This window comes from Thermobia domestica, chromosome 6 (genome assembly GCF_964235325.1).
Source record: "Thermobia domestica chromosome 6, izTheDome1.hap1.1, whole genome shotgun sequence".
Lineage (NCBI taxonomy): Eukaryota > Metazoa > Arthropoda > Insecta > Zygentoma > Lepismatidae > Thermobia > Thermobia domestica.
The window spans coordinates 148096814-148123537 of record NC_137459.1 but is presented as its reverse complement, the minus strand read 5'-3'; the positions used below and the strand labels follow the sequence as shown (position 1 = coordinate 148123537).

Genomic DNA, 26724 nt, shown 5'->3' with positions numbered 1-26724 from the left:
CACAGCGAGTTGAGGTGTAATTGAAACCAGAACAGGCATTGGAACCGGAGTCGGAATGGTACCAGAATCGGATTTGGGAGTGAACCATTTAGCGACCGCTCTGCCCTCACTTATGATGTTATTATTTAATTTCTGCGCCATTATGTTAAATAAGGGTGCGATAGTCTCTTTTTCATACTAAAACAAGTGATCGTAAAAGAGCGTACGACGTTGTATGTTATTTAGGATCATAGTATTTTATAAAAATTAAAAAAACGCCGCCCCCGATGTCTTAATCCTGTACTTTTTCTGTGGATACGTGTAATTTCTTCTAAATTGAAACTTTAATTTTACTGCGCATGCGCCATCAAGTGCTCCGTAAACTGTGTGTGTGTGTGTTAATCTCTGCTTCACTATTTTTGTCGTAAAAGAGTGAACGAGTAAAACTGGTAGACTTTGTATGCTATTTAGGATCATAGTTGAAAAATTGGTAGTAAAAGGCCACAAGAAATGCAGCCGCTTCTGCATTTCTGCATGTGGTCGTAGCATAGACTGTGTGTGTGTGTGTTAATCTCTGCTTCACTATTTTCGTCGTAAAAGAGTAAACGAGTAAAACGGATAGACATTGTATGTTATTTAGGGAATGAAAAATAGGTCATAGTCTTTCATAACGGTTAAAAACGTGGTTGTAAAAGCTCACTAAAACACAGCCGCCAATGTCATACTCGTTCTGCTATGTTCGTTGTCTGCTATTGTGTGTAATTGGAGCAGGAGTCGGGACCGGAGTCGGAATTGGGAAAAACAATCGGAACTGTAATGTTTATGCGCATGCGTGTTATTTCTACTAACTGGAACAAAAATTGGAACTGTAATTTTATTGGACATACACTACCACGTGCTCCGTGAACCATGTGTTTGTGTGTGTGTGTGTGTTAATCTCTGCTTCACTATTTTCGTCGTAAAAGAGTGGGCGAGTAAAACGGGTAGACTTTGTATGTTATTTATTGAATGAAAAAATGCCGCCGCTTCTTCACTTCTGCATGTGGTCATAGCCTTTCTAGACTGGGAGTTGGACTATGTGTAGCGTAGTCTGTTGCTGCTGTGCCGTAGCCATTCTTGTGTAATTTTAAAAAGGCTGCTATGTTCGTAGTCGGCTGCAGCTTCTCCTGTGTTGTGTATTCGGAACCGCAACTGGTACAGGAACTTAAATCGAAACATGAACTGGAACAGTTTACGCATGCGCTACCAATTGCTCCGTAAACCAAGCGTGTGGTATGTGTGAGAGAAAGAGAGAGCTGGAATGTTATGCCGTCGAGGCTAAAGGAGATCGCACACAAGCGGGGAGCGAACCACTGCTCTACTATGTTCACACCAAAATCGAGTAATACGGGTAGACATTAAATGTATTTTAGGGAATGAAAACGGTGGTCGTAAAAGGCTATAGAAACACCAGCCTTTCTAAATTGCGTGTAATTTATACTATGTTCAATAGGAGTTGGAATATGTGTTCATAGTACTGTGTTGTAGCCTTTGTAGTCTGTGGTCAGAGTCTTCTATGTTGTAGTCTGCTGCTGCTGCTGGTGTGTTCAATCGGAACCGGATGTGCGAGTTGGAACTGTAATTTTTTGCGCATGCATGTAATTTCTACTAAATTGGAAATTTAATTTTACTGCGCATGCGCAACTAAGTGTGTGTGTGTGTGTGTGAATGAAAAATAGGTCATAGTCTTTTATAATGGTTGAAAAAAGTGGTCGGAACAGGCTACTCGTTGGGTAGTCTGCTCCGGAACCGGAACTTAAGCCGAAACAGGAATCGGAACTGGAACAGGAACCGTAACAGTTTGCGCATGCGCAGAAGGTTAAAAAGTGCGTCAAGTGTCACCACTCTACTACTGGTAAATATGAATGAATACACTGTGAACAAAATACGAAATAACAATCTAACCTAATCAACATCCATGTCACTGTCCTCGTTGTGAGATTGCTAGCATGTATTGTAATGGTTGAGTGCACACGTTTTCTCGACAATCTTTACAATCAAGGCGAGTTCTTTTTTTTACGCGCAGATGTAGCAAATACCTCTTCGGATTGATTGGGCTGGTTCATCATGTGTAGTTTGCTGTCTGTTTTCTGCCAAGAACACCAACAAATCTTTTGGCAAAATTGAGTTTTCAGAACGAGCTTTCAGGTTTTGATTCAATAGCTGTAATGCTATCTCGTACAGATACGGTCTTCTGGTTTTATTTTTTATGTTAGGGCAGTTAAAAATGAAACAGCCAATGAAAAATAATGAAAATTTTACTTAAATTGTTATGTAGTTGCGCAACAAAATATTCACGTTTTCGCTCGCACTAACGGCAAATTGGCCGTCCACCCTCCAGCACCAAATTTGGGATTGTACTGAGCCGGAAGTAGGCACTAATAAGATTGCAGCCGCACAGAATTTAGTTTTCCGGAGTGTGAATAGCGAATACACACCCGTCCAATCATTTTGTTAGTGCTCTGGGAATAATGGTACTCAACAATTAAAAGGAGGGCTAATTTGCCGCAGGCGCGAGCGGATGAAGGGTAAGAAATTTTTTCGATACACCAAGTTACATACGCTAGCGATTGTAATATATTCAAGAAATTGATTTACATTTGTTTTTGTCTCAAATGTATTCATAAAGGAAATACGTGTTTGGCGCAAAACTTCTATATATTGTAGTCAATACTTTAGATGTCCTTCTTTCATTTTAAAGGTGTCATTTCAATGTTCATTATACCATCCCAGGAGTTTCATTCTTTCTTCTACTTTCGTGACATCTCCATAATACCTAATGTCTGGAAGTGTACCTTCATACGTCTCGTTCTCACGTCGATTAAAAAGTGTGGGAAATACCCGTTGCAGGATTGAAGACCAAACGCACCACTTAATTTACTTAATGGCATATGTATAAAACTTAGTGAATCTATGAAAATTGCATTACCTACTTTAAGAGATAGAATTTTCGCCCCATTCATGATCACTTCTGGAGTCCAGTTCATCTTCTCAACCATGGTCTTAATGAAGTGTATATCATAACCTTTCGAGTTATGTGCTATGCATTTTATTGAGTTAAAGTTTGGACGACGTTTTCGTAGATGTGTTAGGAAGTCTTCTTTTACATTTTCTCCATCAAATATATATTCATATTTTCCACAAATGATACATTCATTTTTCATGTTGTCATGTTGTTATCTTCATAACAACGGTAACATGCATGCTGCCTAACCAACACATTCGGTATATGGTCATATATGTGTCTTCATCTTCTATTTTAGTATCTTGTGTACATTCAATATCATACAAAACAATCATAGCTTTCTTTTCCATTATAATCTTCTGATTCGTCTTTTTAGATCTTCTTTCACTCACTTTCATGTAAAATTCGTGATTAGGAGGTACGATAGTATAACAAATTTTGTAATACGTTTCTCCACATATGTGAAATCCTTTTTCCTTAACCACATAATTTTTCTAACACTGTGCACCACATATCCCAATTGAACATAAAGGATTTGCATTTTGATAAGAAGCTGACTTGTGATAATCGAAGCATGATTGACCATAAAATTCTCGATTACAAACATTGCATATAAAAAGACTTTCTCTAAAGTCACACGATGACTTCTGATGACATCGGTAACACACAGCTGTACATTGTTTCAAATGTTCGTGCCTTGTTGCTTATTTCTTATGACATCTTTCGCAATAATGCTTGCAGGTTAAACATGATGTCAAGCTTTGAATTACGTTGTAATAATTATCTATGAAAAGTAAATTTAAAGATGTTCTCTCCTTTTCACTCGGTGGTACTTCAAATATAACATCACTTCCCGAAAATCCTCTATACACTGTGATTTTATAATCCTTTAAATGCTCTTGAAATTTACGAATTTCAGAAATTCCACCACCATGACTGAGGTCTACATCGACAGCTTCACATAAATCTGCTGTTTCTTGCTGTATTAAATATTTATTTCGAAATTTATATCTTCTGTATTCTGTTTGATTTCTCCCCGTGTGTTTTTTAATCCTATGGCAACAACGATTGCATTTGGTAAACACCTTGTACCCTTGTTCTTAATTGTAATAATACTCCGTTTTGCCTTTAAATATTCATTGGTATTCATAACATATTGTTTCACACGACCTTGTCCTCTTGGCATGCGTATATGATGCAAGTTCACTATACAATCTTCATTACTTTGGGGTACTTTTTTATAACTCATCCATAACACTTCTGAGGAGAGATTTCTAGCTTCTCTAAACGATAACCAAAAAGGACGATGTCCTCTTTTATTTACGACGTAATATTCCTACGTAATCGTGTTGAGTTGATTTTGGGTTTAACGTCCCGTTCAGCAGCGAGGCTATATGAGGCGTGGACCAACTGATTAACGTGGAATGCGAACCACATGAGCTCCCGCCGGGAATCGAACCCGGATCTCCCACGCCAAAGGCGCGTACGCTAACCGCTTAGCCACGGAGGAGCTCAATCCTACGTAATCGTGTTGTTTCACATTACGTAACAAATAATCTATTAGAGCCCGTAAATTTCTTTCAATTGCAGTAAAAGGATTTTCATCTGCACGCACAGGGGCTAAACTGATTCTTAGCATTATACCCTCCATATTGTATCTTCTGTACTCTCTTCTACGTTCTTCTATTATATTAAATCTATTGTTATCATGATCCGTGTAACGTGGGTTCCTGTCACCACAGCATGGCGCGTCCTCAGGTTGCGGATCGAGGAGAAGGCCTCTAGATATAGAGGTTAGCTGCGAATATATTGAATAAGCAGTCGCGGACAGCCGACTAGGAGTGGTCCTCCAGCTTGGGGGTTTGGGTAGGGCTAACAAAGTCATCCTGTATAAAAAAAAGCACTTGTTCAGAAATATTCACAAAAGCTTCTTTTGCTGGTACGACCTCAGCAAAAGAAAATGGACATGAGATTTGGAACATGGAATATTAGGAGTCTTTATAGGGCAAGCGCGTTAAAATCCGTAACGAGTGAGTTAGAGAAATACAGGATGGACGTAGTAGGAGTTCAGGAAGTTAGGTGGGAAGGAAATGAATCTGAGAATTCCGGAAATTTTACGTTCTTTTACGAGGAAGGAAATAAAAATCACCAGTTAGGAACAGGGTTTTTCGTTCATAAACGTATATTACCAGCAATTAAACGGGTTGAATTTGTTACTGACAGACTTTCTTTTATTACCCTTAAGGGACGGTGGTGTGATATTATTGTTTTAAATGTACATGCCCCAACTGAAGATAAGGATGACGAGATAAAAGACAGTTTTTACGAAGAAGTGGAACGGATATTTGACCAACTCCCGCGATACCATATAAAAATTCTATTAGGGGATTTCAATGCGAAGGTTGGACGAGAGGATATTTTCAAACCGATTATAGGGAACGAAAGTCTGCATAAAGAAAGTAATGACAACGGTGTTAAACTCGTGAGCTTTGCAACATCCAAAGACCTAATCGTGAAGAGTACAAAATTCCCACATCGCGACGTTCATAAATACACTTGGACATCACCAGACGGAAAAACACACAACCAAATTGATCACGTTTTAGTAGATAGAAGAAGGCAATCTAGCATAATTGATGTCCGGTCGTTTAGAGGGGCTGATTGTGACACTCACCACTTCCTGGTAGTAGCGATAATACGAGAGAGGTTATCGTTGAATAAAGGTAATATTCACTGTCCGAAAACGGACAGATTCAATTTAAAGAAATTAGAAGAGAGCCAGGTAAGAGAGAAATACCAGATTGAAGTTTCGAATAGATTCTCGGCTTTAGAAGATTCGGAGTGCACTAGCGTTGAGGATACCTGGATTGAAAATAGAGATAGCATTAAAATTTCAGCAAAAGAAAAATTGGGACCCGCGGAAACACGTAAGAACAAACCATGGTTCGACCAGGAATGCATTAAACTAGCAGAGAAGAGAAAACAGGCAAAATTACGCTGGCTACAAAATCCTAATGAAATAACTACACAAAATTTCGCAGATATCAGGCGGGAAACTTCCTAAACTTTTAGAACAAAGAAACGCGATCTTCTGAAAGCTAAAATTAAGGAACTTGAAGATAATATTAAAAATAAAAACATCCGGGACATGTATAAGGGAATCAACGTATTTAAGAAAGGCTATCAACCTCGTGCTTATATATTAAAGAAATCTGACGGTACAGTTCTCACTGACACGAATAGCATCTTAAATAGATGGAAAGATTTCTTTTACGATTTGCTTAACACGCAACTAAAAATTAATGTGCGTGAAGAAAAGGTGAACACACCGCAGAACCGTATATTCCAGAACCCAACCGAATAGAAGTAGAAACCGCTATAAAGAAATTAAAGAAACACAAATCTCCGAGTGTAGATGAAATTCCGGCTGAGTTAATTTTAGCTGGAGGCGAGAAATTGTGGAACAAGATACACAAACTCATTCTCCTTATCTGGAACAAGGAAGAATTGCCACAGGCGTGGAAAGAATCAATCATTGTTCCAATTCACAAGAAAGGCGACAAAACTGACTGTAATAACTATCGAGGCATTTCTCTTCTGTCAACATCCTATAAAATCCTTTCAATGAAATTATTGGAGATTATCAGTGCGGATTTAGACGAAATCGATCAACTATCGACCAAATATTTACCATTCGCCAAATACTCGAAAAAAAGTGGGAATACAATACCCCAGTACATCAACTATTTATTGATTTTAGAAAGGCGTACGACTCGGTTAGGAGAGAAACATTATACAACGTTCTTACAGAACTTGGAATACCGAGAAAGCTAATTAGATTAATTAAGGTATGTTTAAATGAATCCCAAAGTAGAGTCCGGGTAGGAAAATTTTTGTCCACGAGCTTTCATGTCGAAAATGGCCTGAAAGAAGAAGATGCGTTGTCGCCATTATTATTTAACTTCGTTCTGGAATACGCTATAAGGAAAATCAAAGATAGCAACCAGGGCCTAGCGTTGAACGGTATTCACCAGGTTATGGCATATGCAGATGATGTTAATTTAATAGGGGATGATAGGAGAACAATGGAAAGAAATGCAGAGATTTTATTAAACGCCTGCAGGGACATGGGTTTAGAAGTAAATGCAGAGAAAAGTAAATACATGGAAGTGCGTCGGGACCGGAATACAGCAAATTATAGATGCGTTAAAATATTAAATAATACTTTTGATAAAGTGCATAGTTTCAAATATCTAGGATCAATATTAACAGAGGAAAATCATATTCACGAAGAAATTAAATGTCGATTAAAAGCAGGGAATTCGTGTTACTATTCGGTTCAAAATCTCTTGTCGTCGCGAATTCTGTCGAGGAATTTGAAGCTTAAAATATACAAAACGATAATTATGCCTGTTGTTCTGTATGGCTGCGAAAAATGATCACTTACTCTGAGGGAAGAACATAGACTGAAAGTATTTGAGAACAAGATCCTGAGACGAATATTCTGACCCATGAGGAACGGGTATGGGGAATGGCGGAAACTTCATAATGAGGAACTACATAAGTTATATGGTTTACCCAACATTGTTAGGGTCGTCAAGTCTAGAAGGCTTAGGTGGGCGGGTCATGTAGCTAGAATGGAAGAAAGTAGAAACGCTTTCAAAGTCTTGACTGGAAGACCCATCGGAAAACGACCATTAGGAAGACCTGGGCGCAGATGGGAGGACAATATTAAGATGGATTTCGCAGAGATTGGAATACAAAGTAGAAACTGGATCCAATTGGCTAAGGATAGAAGTCAGTGGAGAGCTTTTGTGAACGCGGCATTGAACCTCCGGGTTCCATAGGCCATAGAATTAGTTAATTAGTTAGTTATCATGATACGTCTATTATTATTTCCAAATCTTACTTGTACACTTGTGTTCCGTTGTGCTTTAAATTCAATTAGCAAATCATTTATTCGCTTCTCTATTTCTTCTAAATCAATTTCTATTTCTTCTTGTTCACTGTTAACCTATGCTAGAATTTCCATAAAAGATGGATATATTTCTTCTTCTTTTTTCTCTTCTTTTCCAGGGTTTGGAAATAAATCGTCAAGCCAGTTCTGTATTTCAGTTTCGTAAAACTTTTTTTCTTCTGCATTCTTTTCTTCCTCATTGTAATTCCCTTCTAGTATTTGTGAGAACGTAAGATTTACTTGCTCTTCCTCAGTTGTTCTCTTCTCCGTCTTCTTGTAACCAAGTCCTTATACAAACGGATGTGTCAGTGTCTTTTTCTTTCTCTTCTTCTTCAGCTTTTGTTAAGATTCTACCTTCATTTTCTATTATTTCTAATAATACTTCATATTTCTCTTCTTTATCTTTTCCAGGATGTGGAAATAATCTTCAAGCCTATTTTGTATTTCTTTTACGTAAAACTCTTCTTATTCTTCTTCTGCGTTCTTTTCTTCTTTCCCACTATAACACTCTGTGAGAATGTTAAATTTATTAACTCTTCATCAGATGTCATCTCTTTTTCTTCTTGTAACCATTTCTTTATGTTTTGTATACAAGCGGATGATTCTTCTTCTTTTTGTGTTATTATTCTACTACTTTCATTTTCTAATATTTCTAATAATACTTTATATTTCTTTTCTTCTTCTTCAGCTTCGTTCATCGTCTCTTCTTTTTCTTCTTCTATTGCAATTTCATTAATTGCATGTCTTTTTCCTTCTTTTTCTTCTTCGGCAATTACATGTGATCGTTATCTTACTTCTTTATTTTTCACTTCTTCTTCTTCTAACTTTGTTCCTTTCTTCTTCCTCTCATCATCATCTTCTATCCCATTTACATCATCTATATCCATGAATAGATTTTGCGTCCGTTTATTTCGTACGTATGTCTCCAATAAAGTCTTCTATAACTTTTAATACTTCTTGTGTACTATTTATCATCTTCTTTTCTATTTTATTTTACTATTAGTATATTAGTATTTAAAAAAAGAATGACAATAACGATAAGGGATAATGAAAAGGAGTACACACTCGTCTTTGTTCGTTTGTATTCTGCCTAAAATAAAAAGTAAATTCAACTCGTTACCTCTAAATGCAGTGTTGCCAATTTGTGGGGAAAGTCGCTATATCTACGGGATTCGACTTTCAGAATAGCGACAAAAGATTTTTTTTTCCGATTAGCGACCTTTTTGGTGATTTTTAAATGACAATTTGGCGATTTACTTACAAATCGAGCGACCCTTATTCTGTGAACTACTTGTCCTTCTGTAATCAAGCACAAGTAGCGTAAAATCAGCTTTTCTTTTGTTTATTTGAGTCAGCGTAAACCTTGACGAGCTGGAAAAGTAATAGCATTTACCTCTATATTTCCACCTTGATTGCTGTTGCCTCTAGAATTCTAACGGAGACCAATTCCAACCTTAACGTCTTTTAGTTTGTAGAGCTTCCGTTTAGAGGCATAAATAATATATTATCAACAGCGAGCTGATTATCTGTAGAAACGTGAGTAAAAGTGAAGTAAATGTAGGATTTTCTTTGTAGAGTTTGTTTTGTTCGTTTTTCTAAACTCATTTTTGATTTCTTTGAAGTAATAAATTTATCATAGAGTAAAAATTATATATTGTACTAAAAGTGTAGGGGAGAGGAAGGGAATGGCGATCAGCCCACTTTGCCCTCTTGCGTGACCCGAGGAGACGTCAAACTAGTGCTGCCATATGCCTCTTGTAGCAAGGTTTCTTGTGTATTGTCGAGGAAGTTGTCAGAGGAGACTGAAGTCTACAGGGTGCTGAAACTTGTTTTTGTTGATTTTCTTATAAGGATCTGAATATTTCAACTCACGATACGTACAGTTTTAAGTTGTAAGATCTTGAAGTTACTAAGATTCATAAAATGTTATATTTATGTCTAATGCACGACACATAGTTATATTTCAAACAAACTACGTTTTACACTATAAGCAGCTCAATTTTCAAAATGGCGCAATGTTGGGAATGCCGATCAACGTGATCGGTTTACTATCATGATGATCGCCATTCCTAACAAATATTTGGAATACTTCTCCAGCCAAAAATTATAGAAGAGGCTAGACCTATGATAGGTAATACGCCTACTAAAGTCAAACATTGAAACTTTGGTATCGGTGTAACGTTTGTGGATCGTGGATGCATGCTGACTGTACTGTTGTGGACTCACCACATGTATATATCTGTGACTTGTCTTTGAAAAAACGTCAATAAAACATTCAGTTCACGTTTCTCAGTCTTTCGAAGGCACAGTGTAGAAAAAAAACTTGAATGCCTATGAAACTATGTGTGTTTATTAAGCTTATACTGTGATCGCCATTACCAACATGTGATGGGAATGGCGACCAAAGTAGCAATTTGAGTTTTTCCCATCGTATTCCTGAACTGAAAGAGTGATCCTCTTTTTATTTTACACACTTATTGTAGAAGGATTGGAGTACGTATTTACAAATTTGTTTCAATATATTTTGCAAATGAAACTACGTAATAACCCATTTTTCTTAGGTGATCGCCATTGCCCACCTCTCCCCTAATTATTGTTGTTTAGAGATGATATTTTCAATTACGTATTTTTTAACCTATATATAGCGAGAGAGAGAGAGAGAGAGAGAGAGAGAGAGAGAGAGAGAGAGAGAGAGACGAAATTCCACGAATATTTTGAATATTTTTTCAGCGACTTTTCATCGAAAATTGGAGTCATTTCATCTCCCATTTAGCGCCTCTTTGTGTCAAGTTGTTGGCAACACTGTCTAAATGTATTTGCAAAGTTGTGCACATTGACAATAGTTTTAAAAGACTGTATATACATAGGGGATATATATTTGTGAACGATAATTTCCAGTTCTCCCTTTTCCTTCCTCTTTTTTTCTCTCCTTACGTTAAGTGAACTTTATGATGTCAAGGAAACGAAAGTATACCCGGAAACTTACTTACTTACTCGAGACCCTTCCAGTATCACACGTGTACTAAAAATGCTTTAAAGAAACAAGGGTATGTTCACAGTTTGCTTCAAGTGAGTTTTCTGGTGAACAAACACTCTGCATGTGTTTCTTCTACTTATTCTTCCGTTTTCGCAATTTTCGTTTCTACCCAATTCCCTGTGGTGATGCTACATGACCCCTAGATTGATTAATATAGCTAAGTTAATCATTATAGAGGAAGCAGTGTCTCAATTGTAGAGCGCTCACCTTTGGTGCGTGAGATTCCTGGTTCAATCCCAGCATTTTTTTTTTTTTTTTTTTTTTTTTTTTTTTTTTTTTTTTTTGTAATTAGCAGACACCATATGCGTGGAATTCTTCATATTCCCATTTAGTTCGTCATCAATATTATTATCACAGTCTTCCTTAGCTTCAAAGCGTAATCGCTAAAACAATCTTTGAACAGTAGCCTAACGATAAACACGAAGTGTGGCTGCATTTGGAAGTCAATACCTGTTAGAATTTCACCATTGATCTCAACGACCGCGAAAACTGGATTTGAGATTAATATCAGTCATTTTGGATTATTTTTATGTCTCGATAACCTGCTCTATTAGGGGGGCTGTTCCTTAACTCATGGGGCTAAATTTGAAAGTAAACGTGAAGTTAAGGTTACCATTAAGCTCACGGACCCCTAAAACTATGGATTTGACACTAATATCGGTTATTTTAAATTATTTTTAAATGTCTTAGTATCCCCGCCGCCGGTGACCACCCTGACCCGCAGCTCAATGTGATGAATGCGATCGGAGTTTCACCATTGAGCTCAACGACTGCGAAAACTCTGGATTTGACACTAATATCGGCCATTTTGGATTATTGTTACATGTTTCAATAAGCCCCTCTATTAGGAGCTGTTGCTTACTGGTGGGGGCCAAATTTGAAAGTAAACGTGAACTTGAATTGAGTTCAGCGACCCCGTAAAGTATGGATTTAACACTAATATCGATCATTTTGAATCATTTTTACATGTCTTGATACCCCATCCCCGGTGACTACCCTGGCCCGCAGCCGAATGTGATGAATGCGTTCATGCAACAAACTTATGTCAATGAGTATTATCAGAATTTCTGTTCGTATATCTACGTGTCTCGATATTCTCATCCCTCGATGACACTACCACCACCCTAGTCCGTAGCCGACGGGATGAATGCAATCGAAGTTTCACCACTGATCTCACCGACACGCTTCGTCTGGACCAAGATATCCATGACCAATTTTTTGGTAACTCTCGGTCCATACATATGGTCCCCCAGGCGTCACAGAGACAGAAGGACAGATAGACATACTCCTTATTTTATTTATATATTACATAGGTAAAGGGTCACGGTTGTTCGGTGTCGAGCATTCATTTTTAGTACGTTAGATCCCAGCAACAAACACTGTGTGTGCTTTGGGTTTCTTTGGGTTCTCAGTGACGGCTCTGAAGAGAAGTCAATAATGTAAAAAAGCTGTTAAGCTAAAAAAGATGTCGAAATAAAATCACTTTCAACATTCAATTGTAAAAAGAAAATCTGATAAGCTAAAAAGGAGACGTCGAAATAAAATCACTTTCATCATTCAATTGTCTCATGCAACAGACAAACTTATTTTAATGAGTATTATCAGAATTTCTGTCCACATAATATCAATTAATTTGAAAATAAAATAAATGAAATCTTTAAAGCTTTACGTCTCAGACTAGGCTTTCAGCTTAATAAGATCTACCGTTTCATAGTATCAAAGCTAAAACACACACATACACATCTCCTTCATATTATTATTATTAGCATACAAGTGATGTGTCTTTTCGTTTAGCGCTCATCTGGTCTCAGACCTCACACAGAGACATCTTAGCGTCATGATAACACTTTCACACGGTAACTCAAAATGAGATGCGTTATCAATGAAATATGAAACAGCAAAACTCATCCAGACACAAGTAATTTTGTGTTGTATTCTTGGAACTACACAACGTTTGTATGTAAGTGTATGTCTTTTTTAAGGCTAAATTCAATGTCATTCATTCATTTTTCTTCGGATAAGACAAAGTGAAGAGAGCTTTTTCTCAAGAACAATCATACGTTCATTATTTTTTGATACATGTCTGGATGAGTCCTTTGTTCGATTCCAGTTCACGTATTATTATGATATACGATGTATCTTAAGTTTCAATGCTTCAGGTTTAATCATGGGACGTAAAACTAAAAACAAAATGATTTTTTCACTTATACTTACCTATATTAATACACAGACGCAGAAACAAATCCTCTTACAAATGTAGTCAAACGAGCACACACAAACACGCTTCATCAACTAACAACCAAGATTAATCTCACATTTCATATACAAGATTCAATCACACACACACATGCATATCACATGAACTAATACCTCCGACAAAAAAAGTGACTTTGACAAAAAAAATGTCGTAGCAACAGTCAGGGGACTTGATTCGATGGAACATGACAACTAATCACTTTTACATGAAACAAAATCAAGGCTAAATTCGATGAAATCTGGTACATACATAAATGTCATGGTATTTCCGAGAAAATTGATTTCGAACTTCGACGGACTTTGGCAACAAAACAAGTTCCATGGGAACTTCCGGACTTCGGCGGTTACAGGAGTAGTCTATCACTGTATTCAAAAAATCTGCTCATCAAACGCTACGGACACAAACACACACATAGCAACAGCCACAATTCACACAAGAATTTTCCCATGCCTTTCCGAAGTATCCTAGGTCTACTGTAACTTTCGTACCAAAACCACGAGAACAGACGCCTGTATGTAAAGCTCTGGTGGACGGGGGAGCCACTTTCCGCACAGTGGAACATGCACTACAGACTATTGTACAGCATTCAATCTCAGGGGACTCTTGGGATAGTTTTTCTGCTCTCATTTTTCCCAGGATACTTTGCGGTGGGTGACGTCACGTGGAGGTATCGCAATATTTTTCAAAATAAGTGAAATTCTGCATAAACAATAACACTACTGTTTCAAGATGGGGAAAAGTTATCTTACTTGTGCAGTAGCTCATTCTAATAGCATAGGAAGCAATACAAATGAAATAATGTTCCATCGATTCCCTAAAAATGATGAACTTCGAAGAAGATTTATTTCCCGCTGTAAGCGAAAGAACACTTTTAATGTGGATAACGCACGAATATGTTCTGCTCACTTTCCACTAGAGGATTATCAAAGACTTTGAAAAACCGAGCTTCTAAGTTTCCTGCAAAAGTATTGTTTAAGATCTGACGCTGTTCCTTCATTATTGATACCAAACTGGCATGGGGAAAAATTAGCTAGGCACTAGTCAAGTTGAAAAACAGGTGTGTAATAACAATAATTAATTTTACTTTTATGACATTTGTTTCTGAGGGCCTGAAGCTTAAGGAGTTTATGTACGTAAAGCGAAGTGGAAGGGGGTACCAACAAGAATATAAATGTATACTTTCATATATTCTTTAGTTTAAATGATATTCCTAAATTTTGTTAAGTATCTGAAACATTATTCTGGCAAAGTGCTCAAAGTCCACTTTGAGCAGAACATTCATAGGAACCTATTACGAACCGAACCTAACCTAACTTTACCTAATCTAATCTTGTTTAACCGAACCGTACCTGTTACATGCAAATCACATTGATTTTATTCCTTCTCGAATGCCACGTCGTGTTACAAAATAATTTGCTCTGATCAAAGTGCACTCTTACCATATTCTTATAATTAAAGGGCTGGCCGAGAGAGGGGGCTAAGCCACAAAAACTAAATTCCGATAAATCCAAGGGCAAAGTGTAGGACAACTGCAAATTTTCCCCTGTGAAGGTGGTTTTTTTATGTATGTATACCACTCTATGGATATCTGTGCAACTTATAACCTGTAATACATAATGTAAAATGTGTTATATTGAGTAATAAACGAATATTAGTAATGTAAAGGAAATATTTTGCAGGCACGACTTCTGACAATTTGGTTAATACACACTAAATACAACGGGTTAGGTTAGATTTCTAACATGACCTAACTTAACCTAACCTAACCAAATTAGGTTAGGTTAGATTCGATTATATTAGGTTAGAGCAGATTAGATTTCTAACGTAACCTAACCTATCCTAATACAACCTAACCTAATTTATTACATACCCGGAATCTCTGAAATATTGGATAATGTTTGTTTTATGTATTTTACTATTTGAAATGTTCTTATTGAAAGGATTGGTTTATGGAAAGTGTTTGAACTCCTTCCACTCTTAGAATTCACGTTTCAATGAAAGTGCAACGACAAAAATCCATAATGCTACCCAGTGGCGGATCCAGGATATGATCAAGGGTGGAGCTAAACCATAGCTTGCGTTTTATCCAGTGAGAAGCAGGATTAAAGCCCATTTTATCCAGTGTATACCTTAGCGTCAAGGGAAGGCTATAGCCCCTATAGTCCCCCCTTGGATCCGCCACTGATGCCACCCCTTCCCCATGCCCAAAGAGGGTGAATTTGGTTTTAAACGGTATCGGGTTGGTCACTATTCATTTCAGTGACCCTGAAAATTATGGACTGGACACCAATTTCGGCTGTTTTTGACTATTTGTCATCTTCCTATCTCCTCTCATCCCGAGCCAAAAAATAATAAGATCCTAAGTTAGGCCTAGCTGCATTAAGGTACCGGTACCAAAAATCGTTAAAGTTGGTCGAGGAGAAGTTAGCAATCAAACATTGTTACAATGAATAGAAAATGCCCCCTCTTCCCCTTAAAACGGAAAATTTCAAAAATAGCGGGACATGTTTTTCTTTAAGCTTAATGAGGAGTTTATATACCGAGTTTCATCTTTCTAACTTGATAGTTTCGTGAGACTGTATTTTAGGTACAAATTTTGAACCGCTTCTACCCTTTAGGATTCGCCCTTTAATCACCGTAATAAGGACCAGGTGAACTCATGTACAGTACTAAAAATTATAAAAATCGATCCAAAGCCTAGAATGAATTAGCGAGTAAGCATTATATTCATTTTTATTTGTATAGATAATTAATCATTATTGACGGTATTTATATATTTATTACATTATATTGTCTCATCTGTGAGTAGAAATAACTCATTATTTGTATTTGGAAAGACAAGGAATATCACAATTGTGTTTTGAATCCAGTTTTACGAATAAAGCGCGAAGTGTAACAAGCAGGCAAACGAAAAAAATCTTCACTGATACCTCCACATGACGTCACACACAGGGAGCCAATCAGAAAGCTAATCGCGAACTGGGGCTACCTGTTATTTTATATACCTTGATTCAATCTCACCTTGAACCGTCAGACGGAGCGGGGCGTATTTAACCTTTTCAGGACGAACGGCTCAACCCTTGAGCCAGCAATTCAAACCTCTCTAGCTCAGCTCCTAATCAAGCTAGAGATATGATTTTGGTATATATCTCTTCAGAAAGGTGGAACTTTCTAGTCTGTGTATATCATTCATGTAATGGGTCCCGCCGTGAAGGGGGAGGGGGGCAAATTTGGGTGTTTATAGCTTTCCCTCTCTCCCTTCAGAATTTGGAGGGAGCTACAAGGATAAAAAATGGCATCCATAGAGACAAATGAACTTACTAGCCATACCCAGTCCATGACTTTTGGGCTTGAGAAGGGTGAATAGGAGGGGTATTGAATTTACCCTTTTTCTTATTGTATATTTTCTTATAAAGACAAAAAATATTTCAAATTTGAGGAATTCTGGCAACATTGTTATTCATCGTACACAAGAAAACAATCTCACATTTACGACCGATATTTGGGACAATGATACACAAAAGTCAAACCCGTCGGTTCAATACGAATGGAAAAAGAAATTCTGAACCCCACACCTACATGACACACCCTGTATATTATTCAATATCCACTGTAATGTACTCTAACGTTGACACGAAAGTTACTTTGCTGAAATATATGTTCTATAAGGTTTCCAACGAGGTATGGTTTGTTTGTGTGTGACATTTAGGGGCGTCGCCAAGCCTGCCAACGTAAGGGTAGACGAAAATTTCTCGGGAAAATAGGAACAAGATGATTCACCTAGATTCTACCTTCCGATTTTTTTTACCTAGCTATTGTACCTTTGCCCTTCATTTTTTGGTATAATTATTACCAATGGCTGGTCTACAGGTCAGAATATTTTTTCTAACGTACGACTAGAAACAGTGTTGCCAGACTCTCACAAATTTCGGAAAAAAATATTTTTTTTCACTTTTTCTCTTTCTTCTTCTTCTACGGGTTGGGTACGGTAGCCTCAAAGGTTATCTTACTAGAATCTTTGTTTTATAAGCTTTCCAACAAGGTATAATTCATACCCATGGAAGAATTAGGAGGGGTGCTAGGACCGTCAAAGTAAAGGTCTACGATTTTCTTGAAATCCCTGCCCGTCCTGAAAAGGTTAAACAGTTCTCATTGTTGCGACTTCAGCTGACTGCACATATACATGGGAGTCTATAATTGTGTCACCAACGTCGCGCATTGAAAGACGAATGGTAGGTCATCCTCTTTTCAGACGAATCGTGCTTCTGTCTGCAGCATCCCGGTGGTTACATCCGAATCTGGCGTTAACATGGCATTATTCCAAGTAGCACACATGGTTGGTTCAACGTTGAGGAACGGTGAATTCGTTGGAAACTTGTTGGGCCAACACCTGTGTTACTTCAGAGGCTGAGAGAAGTCTCCATGTTGCATCGCCACGTCCACCCAACACCAAATGGTATGATATGGCGTGGCATTGAATTCCCTACCCGTTCGTGCCTTCTACGCATTGATGGAGATTTGACCAGCCAACGACAAGATTTGTTACTCAATTGTGATCTCTTTAGTGCAGGTTCTGCCAGGGACTACGCTAGTCCAGAACAACGCAGACCCCGTATTGCACTGTCCTACAATTACTGGATGGAAAGTTTTTTTTTTTTTTTTTTTTTTTTTGCAAGCGGGGTTCCGAATTCTCGCCGATTAACAAGTCTTGTCTAAGATTTCACAACGGCTCTCCTGCAAATTCTGTCAGCTACACTTTATAAGCTATGACATCATGTCGAAGACGCATAGGAGGATATCCGAGGGTTCATCTTCTCGATGCCTCGCTGTTCTGCAACCGTTCTGACCACGCATGGTGCGCCCAGAGGCTACTGACCATCACAAGTTCTAGTTCCCTGTCTCCACCTTGTCACACGTCGCACAGAGTGGAAAATTTAAGCATTTACTCCTTGTACCATCAGGTCTCTGATTGTAACTTTGGCACTGCTATCTTGCCTCGTTCTTCGTATTGCATTTTTAATGGTGAGCAGTGTATTATCTTGTGCATACTTTCGTTTCAAAGTTACGAGTGATCAGATTTTGTATCATGTTTTCGAATAGATCATAAATTGACAAATCTGAATCAAAATTGACACGATGATAGGCCTTGACCTGTTATACAAGCAGTGATGAAATGTTTTCGAAAAATTTTGGTACAGACAACTTTCCGGAAAATTTTCTGATTCATAAAAGCATACTCCACTTGTTCGTACATCATTGTTAGCCGGAAAATTTATCTGTAATAAATATTGTTGAAAAAGTTTCATGAAGTGAAAATCTAACGATTCACTTCGTAGTGGTTCAGGGGTGCACAGAACTTCACACAAATACAAATCACAATGGAAACTTATCAGACTGCCTCGGCTCTATTTATTTTTCTACGTAAAGCGAGTGTATGACTATTATCTGCGATAGCCGCCGCGGCGCCTACATTACCTTTGCGAAGTGATACTGGACAAAAAAGAAGAAGAAAAAGCTCCCTTTTATGATGTAAGAAACATGCTGCATTGTTTCGGATATTTAAATCATATTTATATAGTTCCATTGAACTTATAATTTACGAGTGTTAAACACAATAAAATCAAGGCATTTCTTCGTATTTTCTATTACAAAAATAATCTTCATAAAGAACTTTTATATGTGAAGTGGAATTTTGTTTTTGAAATAATTAATAAATTCACAAAGGTTTCCTTTCGCTTTCTGGTAACATTTTGAACAATGGAATGGGATATTTGTATTCTACTAACACTATTTATCGTCGCAAGAGAACCAGAGGAACGTAACTCCATTTTCGTAGGTTTACAGGTGATAGGATAAAAGTATTATTTTGTTAGAAAGATGTGCTTTTAACAAAATGCTAATTGAGTAACATTACAACAGACGATCGACAAGGAGAACAGATGGCGTTACGTTCCATTTTCACCAAGTAGGGCTTTCAAAAGTATGACCAAATATGAAGAAAACGAAAACAGCATTTTTGGAGTTACGTTCCTCTGGTTCTCATGCAACATTATGTCCCCTCCACTTCACAAACACACACAGACAGAGTGTGAGAGAGAGAGAGAAACACTATGTAAATTTTTACTTGCCAACTCGAAATGTTAGAAAGTTTTCCGTTTCCCGCAAGCTAATTGGAAAATTATAATTTGTTGTTGACTAACTTTCTTCTACAGCAATTCAGTCTTATAGCTCAATGTGCAGTTGAATGTAGTGGAAAATTATCCACCTAACATCACTATACATAATATTCAAAATTATCCATCTTATGAAAAGTTTTTCCACTTGTTTCTACGTCGTAATGATTTTTTTTTTCGATCCTTGCAACTTCCCCATTCATAAAAAACTGTTTCACTTTGTGCTTTAAAATTATAAAATTTTACGACTCATAAAAGTTTTCCAGTTTTACGATACGTGACAAAATTTTTCGATTCATAAAAAATTGTTTCACTTGTTCCAACATAGTACTCTAAATTTTCTAAGCCATGAAAATTTTCAGATTCTATAAACGATATTTCGCTTTTTAACACTATATATGAACCCAATCAATTTTATGGCTAATGAGGAATTGTTACTTGAGTTGAGTTGATTTTGAGTTTAACGTCCCTTTCAGCAGTGAGGTTATATGAGACGGGACCTACTGATAAAGAGCTTGACTTACTAAAAATAATACAAAATTTACCATTTTTCTTTTGCTTGTTTTTCATAAGTGAAAGGAGATAATGAAGATCAACTTACCACAATCATAGATAATATTATTCTACGACAAAAAATATGAACCTGAAGAATTTTCAATGTTGCCATCCATAGATATTACAGTGTTGCCTGAATAACAAATTTTCCAAAATCTAAGTTACGGCAGCGTCTGGAGAAAGAACTTAACTGCATTTGAATGCGTATCATGTCTTGGTGTCCTGTGAACTACCTGTATTTTTAGATATGATTATTATTTAATTTTAATAACTGTATGTTAAAACTGTTTTGTTTATTGCAAACTAAATACAACTATTATTTAAAATGTAGTTCACAGGATACCAAGACAACATGATGAGTAATCAAATGCAATTGAGTTCGTTCGTCTAGTCACTGCCTTAACTTAGATTTTGAGGGAGTTGTTCTTCTGGCAACGTTGTAATTTCTATTGATGGCAAAACTGAAAGTTCTTCAGGTTCATATTTCCGTAGTAAAATAACATTATCTATGATTATGGTAAGTTGCATTTCATTATTTCCTTTCACTTATGAAAAACAAGCAAAAGAAAAATGGTAAATTTTGTATTATTTTTAGGGAGTCAGGCTCTTAAAGTGGAATCCGAATCACATGAACTCCCGCCGGAAATTGTTACGTAATCTCTGATATTTGCTTAGAACGGAAAATTTTTCAGAAAATATAGCAGAAAATTTTCCGCGGACAATTTTCCACCTCACATCACTATATACAAGCGTGTGAAATATAGTGTGCAGGTTTTCCGTTCCTAAGTTGTACACAAAGCTCAAAATCAAATCATTCTGCATAATGAAATTGTAATAAATACCGTTTAAATAGCAGTGAAAGGTCAGTGTTGGACAGACTAAAAGTCAAATGAAGGACGATTTTTACGACTATGTTTATTCCACTCTTTTGATAAATAAAAATTCGTTTATAATAGAATTCACACACATTTCGTACCTTATTTATAAATGCTGATAGGTCGAGATATGTACCGATGCGGATATTTGTATCAACGTAAATTTTTGCAGATATATTTTAGACTCGCTAGAGCCTCCTGGGGGCTTTGCCTTCAGAACCCCGGTCATACTGTCGATGGCAAATATTATCCCAGTTAGGGCAAACTTTAAAAAACAAAAAAGTGGTAGAACGTTCACCTATGGAGCGTGAGGTCCTCGATTCGATCCCAGCTCGGGCCAAGTAAGCTTTGTGGTGGAGAAACATCGTGTGCACATGTTTTTTCGAGATTCTCCCGTTTCCTCCTACTTCATTCCACCAGTTAATTCATTTCTCAGTCTCATCGTCTTATTTAGCCTAGCCGGGATGATCGTAGGACGTAAACTTAAGATTTCATTCTTTTCAACCCTCATATTCTCGCGAGTCCCAGGTTGGGAAACCTCGCAATAGGAAAAAGTGTATAATTTATTATGAAAAAATATTCCCACGATAGTGTCCTTTAGGCTAAATGAAACGGATGATCAATGAAAGTGAATTATAAAATTATATGTATTTTTATATTTTCACTGGAAATCGAGCCAGGGGCTATGTGCACCAAAGCCACACGCGGTAGCTAGTAGATCAGAGGGAAGGGCTATTTTAATATCGAATAATGTAGTGAGATATGCATATGATATAATACCTAATAATAATGAAAGGCCTGGACTAAAGGCGGGATTTTCAAAAAATATCAACATACTTATTACACCATTAGGAGGCAATGATGATGAGATAGGAAGAACAAATATTATGTTCTGTTTCTCTGTTTTTATTTTTCTTTATAATAATAATAATAATAATAATAATAATAATAATAATAATAATAATAATAATAATAATAATAATAATAATAATAATAATAATAAGTATTTTAATTACGTGTTCATTTATATCTTACGGACACATATTCACATAACCATAGTATATACTTAATTTAAATTCATATTCTTTGCAATAACTTATTTATAGTTACGGAGTCCTTTTCCTTTCTTTCCCCTCCTCTTTTTTTCTGTTGAGACGAACGAAATGAACCGTAACTTTTGAGGAGGCAAACGTGTCATCTGAACGCCGCGAACTTTGAAGAGAAACTGAAGCACACCACATGCTTTGTTTTTTAGTCGGTAGCCGTGTTGGGTATCAATGTTAAATGTGAAAAAAATCTTTGAGTTTTACGTCCCACGGTTATGCCGGTTAGGCTAAAGGAGACGGTGATTACGAGAAATGAATGAAATGGTGGAATGAAGAAAGTGGGAGGAAACGGGAGAACCCCGAGAAAACCCACGCACACGGTGTTTGTCCACCACAAAGTTCACTTGGCGGGAGCAGGGTTTGAACCCGGGACCCCATGCACCAGAGGTGAACGCTCTACCACTGAGCCACCGCGGCCCCAATGTTAAATGTGGCAACTCAGCTCTGTTGATAGTCGTGTTGAGGGTGGGTAGTGTGTTTGCAACCCCTATTGGTTGACACTCTCTTGTAGTCTGAAAATTGTGTTGCATAGTTGAGAACATTTCTCTGCATTAATGGAGTGATGGGGAAAGGTACTACAATATTATAAAGCAAATTTGGTCTGAATCTCATGTATTTTAAGAAAACATAGTATTTCAAATAATCTTTAAGAATCGAAAAAGGAGTCTTTAGATTACTTTCAACAACTATTTTAATTTCATACAAATTTACTACATACAGTATGAGGCGTTTCAAATAGTAAAGACAAACTCAACATCTGGCCAGTTTTTTATTTACCCGAAGTATAATAATCATAACAGAAATTTCAACAACAAAAATAATAATTAATTAAATTAAGAACGTTTTGTAGAATTCTTCATTGCGAAGAAAGTTTAAAATGAGTTTTTCCCAAAGTACCTCTTTGTTGAGTTCACCATTACTACCCGGAATGCTTCATATGTTTTAAAATAGTGCAAATTGAACATATACTGAACGCTAACCAACTTTCTGATACAGCCTGAGACACTAATTTAAACTGAAAACAGAAACAATCTATAATAATATAAGACGAAGTTGAAGGAAGTTGCCAGTGACTGCACTGAAAAATATCATTTATTTGCTTGATGGAACTTGAGGAAAGCATCTGGAGAAACCTCAGACAGGATAGATAGTCTTCGGATTTGAATCTGGGATCATCACATTAAGAAAGAAGATTGCTAACCACTAGCCTATATTTTTGATTGATGTTTTTATTTGATGTTTAGCGTCTTTTTCAACAGCGAGACAATAAGAGACGGACCTACAGGTTAATGAGGAATCTGAACCACATGTGCTCCCGCCGATAACCGCTTAGGCAAGAGAGAGCTACTACCCTACATTTGTTCGTTAAGCATTTCCCTTTTTAAAATCTCGGGTTTCCCTCGCATTCCTGCGAGTAGCATGTTTCCAAGCAGGTTTTCTAAAAGGAATACGAAGGAACGAACAAAATCTCGTATAATTATTACAGTTCTATTTTGAAATAAGGATTCGTATGCTCTGACATATATACGTATATATTTGTATTTCTTATTACTTTAATGAAAAATCGTATTTTCGTTGTGAATGCAGACTGTGGATAATTCTTTATCGTGTAGGATATTGCTTCATTTTATCTTACAAAAACAATAGAACACAGAATGGAAGATACGTAGCTACACAGAAGAACGAAGTTCAAATCAACTTAAATGTTAAATTACTATAAACACAGCATCTTTATTTTGGCATAACAAAATCCTACTGTTCGTAAAATCATTCAATTGTTGTGTAATATCATGCACTTACTTAAATAACTATTCCAGAGATGCAATATACTCCACCATGACTAAATGATTGTCTTCTCACATTGTTTTAATAGGTAATGGGTTGACTTCCTGTGGGAGCTTATGTTTTCAATCCTAAGTTAAGCTGCCTCATAATACTCGCTTGCCTTCCCTTGATATATCGCTCGCTCAGTTCCTCTCTGGCTAGAAAACAAATCTTGTTGAAATACTAAATAAAAATAAAAAGTTACCTATAGATTAAGAGTGTTTAAAAAGTTTAGGAATCAGTTTTATTCATAACTCACTTTAAAACTCCCTTGTGTCTATGTGGATAACGTACGCGCCTTTGCCGCGGAAGATCCCGGTTCGAATCTCGGTAGGAGCTCATGTGGTTCGGATCCCAAGTTAAGCTGTAGGTCCGCGTCCCACATACTCTTGCTGCTGAAACGGACGCTAAACTCAAATAAAAAAATCATATAATAACCAATTGTATTTATATTCATTATAGCTATATAGACCTCCTCATTGTTCAGCCGAGAAAGAAAAGGATATATTTCTCGAGTACGACTCGATAATGAAGGGGAAGGGAATAACACGAACACGAGAAAATTAAATATTTTTCTTTCTGCATCAATAGCACAATATAGTTCTTATAACAACAGTAACTACTAGAGTTCATAAATTTGGAACACTCTAGTTCGCATATTTTCCGTCAATCTTGTCATCTGTGGCGCATTATAGCGGCATTCTTCACCAGTGCTGCTGTGGGTCTGATAAGACAGTGTTACAACTAGAGGAAAGAAACGAGCTTGAGGGCCTTGACTGGGATAACCATTCATCCTACTTTATTTTATTTCAAAACAGCAAATTTCCACTAGATTTTATGAACAAAATACCTCCTAGAGTATGACGCCATTAATTAATACTTTGATTCCTTTTTGCTCAAAAACACAAAACGCGCTTTGTGTGTTATGGTATGCTAAAGGACTGACTACTCCCCAAATATCATTTTTTTATCCAGACCCATTGGAGATATTGGACAGAAGTACCCTGATATATAATAAACATTAATGAAAAAATTAGATTTTTTAAAAAAGGTCGAGCGGCAATTTTTCTTTTTTCTCGATCACTTTGCATGGATTGACCCAGTAACGAAAATATTTTGTTCGCACAATACGAAGAAAAACTACTTTGCAAATACGGACCAATGGAGATAAGGAAAAAATGCAAGAAGAAACACGACTTTGCCGGGAATAGAACCCAGACCTGCTACTTAGAAAACGTACGCGTTACCTCTGAGTCAAGCTACTACCTTGATTTGTGTTTTTAACTTCTCTTATCATTAAGATAGCACATAACAAGGCCGATCAAGCCAATTCAACAACATGGCAACTTTGCATCCAAGATGGCAACTTCTCCAATGATTTTTTTTCAGTTAAACTACACTTCATCCTTTATAATATAGCAAAACGTGACTGTCCTATCGTGAGCACAACTTACAATTTTCATTTTTAAAAACTTTTGAACCGCCATATTGAATCGAAGATTATGACTCTTCCAACATGTCTGATTTCCCCCTTACTTACGCTGTAATCTACACATTTGAACGAAATCTCGCGATTCCACCATATTTACAAGTTGTATAGAATTAAACGCCCTCTTAAAACATCCCTACCACTTTCTCACACTGAAGATGACAATTTTTTTCAAGTTTAAGCATGGATTCGCAAACTACACATCAGACTAAACATGAGTTCGAAATTTCGAATTTCTAGCAACAGCCATTTCAAATTTCACATTTTCTCGATTTGTGCTGCCAAACGAAAACAAATTTTAATGCTCTTTTTTTGGGGCACAAACTACCAAGTTGTTATAAAATAAGTATCGCTGTTCAGAGAACTCTGGAGACGCCACTCGATAGAATGCAACCAAACTTGGTAATAGCATACTTGGGAACATGCAGAGGCGATTGGTGTAGAAAACAAAATTAGTTCCAATTTTCGCCACCAGAGGTAATTATGACGCTGTACAACGCCATGTAAGTGCAGCGTGAAATGAAAACGACACTAGTGATGCTAAATGATAAGAAAGAATGTAATTACTTTCCATGCGCTTACTCACGCCTGCATGTGTTTCAGTTTGAGGACCACTATGTGCCAGAAGTGAACTGATGGTGATCCGATGTTTGCTTCGTTTTACTTCCTACACTCTTTGCATTGTGTTCAAGGGGTGTCTGGTTCGATTTCCGTTACGATACTAGTCACCATGCATTTTCCTTGCTCAAGGACCTCCACATCATCATCATTGCTCATAACATATCGCTACACCACGGACGGGGTTATTAATAGGAGTACAAATCAATGCCACGCATCGCAAGGGGGTAATTACTGCCCTTCTTTCATTGAATATCAATATCATTTGTCTTCCATACCACACTCACCGGTTTTAACACTGAACAAAAACTCAATAGCTTCTGGAGGCGAGATTTAATACTAATCTTTTCCTGGAATTTTGGAGAGAGCTTGCATTTTAGGGACCACATTTTAGGAAAGACTAATATTTAACTTCGTTTTTGTAAGGTATTCAAGAATTTTAAAGAGACGCTACAGCTCCAAAGGCCCCTTCCCCGTAAATCCGATAATGACCACGGGATATTAATAACATTAGTAATCAATGCCACGTTATCCACAGAAGGGGTAATTACAGCATTTCTTATCATTTAGCATCACTAGTGTCGTTTTTCTTTCACTCTGCACTTACTTGGTGTTGTACAGCGCCACAATTACCTCTAGTGACGAAAATTTGAGAGCTATTTTTGTTTTCTACACCAGTCGCTTCTGCATGTTCCCAAATGTACTCCTACCAGATTTCGTTACATTCTGTCAAGTGGTTACGTCTCCAGGGTTCTCTGAACAGCGATACTTATGATAACCTGGTACGATCCAATCTTCATTGCGTGGCAAAAGATGACGTTTCTATGATGTGTGCAACTACCATGAAAAC

The 26724-nt window shown here is 37.0% G+C and overlaps 1 protein-coding gene across 2 annotated transcripts in view; it reads left to right on the top strand.

Moving 5' to 3' along the window:
- Positions 1-26724, top strand: part of LOC145688259 (cilia- and flagella-associated protein 100-like) — a 288731-nt gene that overhangs the window by 68068 nt on the left and 193939 nt on the right. The window lies entirely within an intron of this gene.